Raw genomic sequence first — 6,000 nt, 5'->3', positions numbered from 1 at the left:
CCATGCCAACAACATATTATCTTTATTTATTATTTGATCCTTGACATTTCTTTTTACCTAACCTCATTGCTTTCAAGATATCATGGAGGTTATAAAGAAGGAGAACGATCGCTATAGAAAATATTGTCCCCAAAATATGGACAAAATAAGTGAGGCGCTCGGATCGCTAAATTGTCTTATTAAAAGGGGGCTGTTGTACGCTAATTTCAAATGATCTATCAACGTTTAATATACGTATATAATATCATTCAAAGAAAAAAAAGAAGCAAATAACGAAATTATTATTTATTATTATTATTATTATTTACTAATGAATAAATTATAAATTATCTATTCTACTTTATAAATTTATCTATACTACTTTATTAATTTGAATGGTACTAACTTCATCTATTTGTACTCATAAACAGCTAACTTCGCAGATTCTACTTACCGACGACAGCGCGGCTGGTGGCTGAAAAATGAACTATAAATTCTCAGGGACAAACGCGCTAATGCTTCAGCGCTGATCGTTCTCCTTCTCTCTAATCTCCATTCTTTAGTTTTTCAATTTTTATCTAACCTTACTTTTGAAAAATAAGCATTTTTTCAAACCTATCGATATGGGCGTAAATTGAAAATTCACAAGCTTGCATGAATATGATTTTGTTGAGTACATTCAGAAAAATATTTTTCACCGGCTCCCATTAAAATCTACTATCGTGGAGTTTTTTCCTGGGTTTAATGCTTTATTTCCTCGACTATAGATACAAGTTAGTGCTAATACTCGTTTGTGTGTATTATGTTCGTATGTTGGGTGTTCGATGTGACTGGTTGACTGGTTGACGGTCTGACGGTGTCGGGTCGGTGTGAGTGTGATGTCGGCTTAAAAAAGTGAAATATTACACATGTGTAATTATTTACCAAATAATCAAAGATTTTTAGACATTCAAATGTAAATACAATAATCTTATCGAACGTTTTTAATAAAAAAAAATTTATAATATTTAAGTGCAATTCTAAATGAAGTGTTTTTTATGTGAAGTGTTTTGTATTCAAAATATAGCAGATAACCTGAATTATTATTACCCCGCATGCCCATTACCTATGAAGGTCGAATTTTCGCTCATTGATTATTTATAGGCAAAAAAAAGAGAAAATATTTAATAATAAAAACGTTATCTTAAATAAATGCGAGGTGTAGAATAATGACCCGGGAGGGAATTAGATGAACTAGTTTTTTTTTATTATTGTGTAAGTACTACAATTATTTTCAGTATTGGAAGTTTTCCAAAAAAATTGTCAGAAAAATTTTCGATCACACCCACCCATTTTTCATTCTTTGCACAAATTTTTTATGGTTGCTTCTTTCCGATTTGTTTAGAATGAATAAATTTTGATGGAAGATAACTTAAAAGTTTTATCTTTAAAAAAATATATTGGCAGATGTTTAGAAATGACATCATAATTTGTATTTCTGTGCTAATCATTTAACCATTGCATTGATTGAACAATTGGAATTATTATTAAAAAAAACATTTGAATTATTTAATAATTCTGGACAAATTCTTTTATATATTTTTTTCTTAAATAAGTGTTTTATTGAATTAGGTCAATGTCAATTGATTGAACTCAGAATTTTAGAATTATTTTCTATAAATAATCTAAATCATGTTTGTGTTCAGTTCATTTTAGCCAGTTTAATTCACCTATAAATAAAATCAATCGTATTTATCGCATTAGATTCGCTATTATTATCGATTTTACTCATTGAAATATTTGCTTATTGTCAAACATTGTAAATGAAATGTAACCTCAATTTTTGACAGATACTTCAGATTTTTAAATACAAAAGTTGTGTTTATTTCACATTAACGATCATTTTATCATTTTAAAATGAATATTGAGCGAAGTGTTCTGATAGTGAGGCTACAATTAAGTATTTAGCAATTTTCCGAATCAATTTTTGGTTTGAGAAATGTTTTTTTTTATACCATGTATCTAAATATGAAATATATCAAGGTATATTAAGTTTAGTCCCAAGTTTGGAAAATATTGGTATAGGTGTTCATAAAATCTCCTAATTAATCCAATTCCGTTTGTCTGCCTAAATTTGGGTCATACTTTTCAAATTTGTAATCAAAATTAACCTAGCTCTAATTGGTTTCAAGAATGCGGAGGCCTGGTCCCGGAATTAAGCACATAAGTGATAACTAGCGAAAAACTGACATCACAGCTGAAAAGAATGATCCAAAATTAGTGGGTTTCAAAAAATTATAATAAGATCGGATCAAATTTGTCTGTGTTATCAAAAACGTCAAACTTTTTAACTTTACGACGTCATCAGAATCCAAAAAATTTAATTTTGCTCTTTCTAATTTGAATTTTATCCAATTTTGACAAACCAAGTATGTAATCCTACTAAATTTTTGTCATACTTTTCAAATTTGTGATCAAAATTAACCTAGTTCTAACAGATTTCAAGATTGTGGAGTCCTGGTCTCGAAATTAGCCACATTAGTGATAGCTAGCGAAAAACTGACATCACAGCTGAAAAGAATGACACAAAATTAGTGAGTTTCAAAAAAAAATTCCATTAAGATCGGATCAAATTTGCCTGTGTTACCAAAAAAATCGAATTTTTTAACTTTATGACGTCATCAGAATCCAAAAAATTTAATTTTGCTCTATTACATCCAAATTTTATCCAATTTTGATAAACCAAGTATGTAATCCTACTAAATTTGGGTCATATTTTTCAAATTTGTGATCAAAATTAACCTAGTTCTAATAGGATTCAAGAATGTGGGGACCTGATCCCGAAATAAAGTACATAAGTGATAGCTAGCGAAAAACTGACATCGTAGTTGATAAGAGAGACCCAAAATTAGTGGGTATAAAAAAAACTTCCAATAAGATCGGATCAAATTTGCTCGTGTTATCAAAACTAAATCATCCTTAAACGGCTGATCGCATTGGGACAGTCTCGGCAATCTTACCTTTGACGATAATGAACTAAGCAGTGGCTATTGATTGATTTTAAAATAATTGAGAAGAGTACTACAATTAGTTATTTTCTCCATTCCATATTTAGAATGCCTAAATGAGTAAAACCAAGCCTGAATAAATGTTTTTCAATTCTGTATTCAATAAAAAAATATGTACTCTTGATTTTTTTCTATTTAAGGCAAATAGATTTCTGATCTAGCTAGTATGGTATTTGTTTATAAAAAAATAATAATTTTATGTGTTTTGTTGGTAATTAAAAATTGGAAGTGTGTATACTATAAAGATAAGCTCCGTGAAAATAGCACCCCCAAATTTGAATAGGAAGTTACATGTTAATTCCCCCGAACAAAAACAAAAGGTCTTATAATTTGACCGCTATGTGAGTCTGTGTTTGGCATCGAAGCGCCTAAATGGATTAACCGATTTGGATTTATTTATTTCGTTAAAAAGATAATTTAATGAGGAGTGTTCTTAGCTATATTTTAAGTGCGAGTTTAGAGCCCAGGACAACTAAAAAGTAGGTGATGGTTCTCTAAATTGATTCAGTTTTCAGTAGACTTTAAGAACAAAGGTAATTAATTTAATGGAGATTGATTTAGCTACGTTTCAAGTGCAAGCTTAGGGTTCCGTATCTGAAAAATCGTTTCCTTTATTATCTGTTCAAATTGGCCTACATATCTAAACGACCATTAACATTTCTATCGAACTTTGTCAATTTGTGGACCTTGTACATTCTATGTCAAAAGTTAGCCAACTTAAGTAGAGACACCCTGTATACCATACCAGCATTGTAGTAAACGCCGTGCATTTTTTACCGTGTACATAGCAATATTTTCGCAAATCAATATCTTTTTGTTAAGTCAAAATTAACCTAGTTCTAATAGGATTCAAGAATGTGGGGACCTGATCCCGAAATAAAGTACATAAGTGATAGCTAGCGAAAAACTGACATCGTAGTTGATAAGAGAGACCCAAAATTAGTGGGTATAAAAAAAACTTCCAATAAGATCGGATCAAATTTGCTCGTGTTATCAAAACTAAATCATCCTTAAACGGCTGATCGCATTGGGACAGTCTCGGCAATCTTACCTTTGACGATAATGAACTAAGCAGTGGCTATTGATTGATTTTAAAATAATTGAGAAGAGTACTACAATTAGTTATTTTCTCCATTCCATATTTAGAATGCCTAAATGAGTAAAACCAAGCCTGAATAAATGTTTTTCAATTCTGTATTCAATAAAAAAATATGTACTCTTGATTTTTTTCTATTTAAGGCAAATAGATTTCTGATCTAGCTAGTATGGTATTTGTTTATAAAAAAATAATAATTTTATGTGTTTTGTTGGTAATTAAAAATTGGAAGTGTGTATACTATAAAGATAAGCTCCGTGAAAATAGCACCCCCAAATTTGAATAGGAAGTTACATGTTAATTCCCCCGAACAAAAACAAAAGGTCTTATAATTTGACCGCTATGTGAGTCTGTGTTTGGCATCGAAGCGCCTAAATGGATTAACCGATTTGGATTTATTTATTTCGTTAAAAAGATAATTTAATGAGGAGTGTTCTTAGCTATATTTTAAGTGCGAGTTTAGAGCCCAGGACAACTAAAAAGTAGGTGATGGTTCTCTAAATTGATTCAGTTTTCAGTAGACTTTAAGAACAAAGGTAATTAATTTAATGGAGATTGATTTAGCTACGTTTCAAGTGCAAGCTTAGGGTTCCGTATCTGAAAAATCGTTTCCTTTATTATCTGTTCAAATTGGCCTACATATCTAAACGACCATTAACATTTCTATCGAACTTTGTCAATTTGTGGACCTTGTACATTCTATGTCAAAAGTTAGCCAACTTAAGTAGAGACACCCTGTATACCATACCAGCATTGTAGTAAACGCCGTGCATTTTTTACCGTGTACATAGCAATATTTTCGCAAATCAATATCTTTTTGTTAAGGTTAAATACTAGCCATAATTATAATTCGCATGCCAGAACAACCTTAATGTACCGTTTAGGCATGCTATTTTATAAAAATATTTAATAAGCGGTGGCGACAAAGACACTCCCTAAAAGTAAATAATATATTGATTATAGTAAGAGTAATAAATGATATTTTTACAAAAATGTTATTAGAAATGGAAGCAAACAGGTGGATGATGTCATTTGATTGTGTTACGTAGTGTACACTGTACATTACAGACTACAGACATCGACATCAAACGGCATCCACGAATGGTAGTATGGTTATGGTATGCTTGCGTAATTGTGAACATGTGGAATTTATTTTTTGAATAGATTCTATGGACGCAGTTTTTTAAATATTTTTATTGAAGTAATACTTTAATGAGTACTATATAATATTTTTGAAAATATTAGAAAATATTATTTAATTTAATCAGGAAGAGTTTATTTACACGCTAGCGAATAAATCATTCCAAAAATTTGTACATGTGTATTAAAATTGCTGTTTGCATTGTTTGAAATAAGAATTCTAAATGGTAACCGACGGATTGTATCTATAATCCTATCAAATTAGGTGAAAGTTTTCATGGTATAATTAGACAAGGTATGCTCTTGCGCAGATAGAGATAGGGTGCGGACATTCTCTATTGCAAGAAGTTTTTTCTGAAAGAAACAAATTAGAAACTCTTTACAATGAATGCGTTATAAATAGAAATTTACTCTCCATATTCTAGATTAAAAAAAATCCATGTGATTAAGAAATCTGGAAAAAAATATGGATGGACTGAGAGTACTTTAAAAATCAAGTACTAGATGTCAAGGAATTTTCCTACTCAAATACAGAAAAAACAATTTCTTGGCGCAAAAAATTTTTGTATTCTTGAGCCAAGGAAACCATTTTTTGTATCTAAAAATTACGATAGACAGAACCCTCAAATGCTTCAAAAATTTTAACCTCTCTTTAACTTTTTAATCATGTGATTTAGAAATAAGTTGTTTTTAGAAAATTGCAGGAATTATTAAATAAAAATTAGATTATAATTCTCT

The 6,000-nt window shown here is 30.1% G+C and overlaps 1 protein-coding gene across 1 annotated transcript in view; it reads left to right on the top strand.

Moving 5' to 3' along the window:
* Positions 1 to 799: 799 nt before the first annotated feature.
* LOC123295558 (leucine-rich repeat flightless-interacting protein 2) overlaps positions 800 to 6,000 on the top strand; it is a 25,028-nt gene continuing 19,827 nt past the window's right edge. The window contains exon 1 of the mRNA XM_044876948.1: positions 800 to 1,233. The gene's annotated coding sequence lies outside the window, so the exon portion shown is untranslated. The remainder of the gene's footprint in view (positions 1,234 to 6,000) is intronic.

This window comes from Chrysoperla carnea, chromosome 3 (assembly GCF_905475395.1).
Source record: "Chrysoperla carnea chromosome 3, inChrCarn1.1, whole genome shotgun sequence".
Taxonomy (NCBI): Eukaryota; Metazoa; Arthropoda; class Insecta; order Neuroptera; family Chrysopidae; genus Chrysoperla; species Chrysoperla carnea.
Note: the sequence above shows the minus strand (reverse complement) of the source record. Positions and strands in the feature narration are given on the sequence as shown.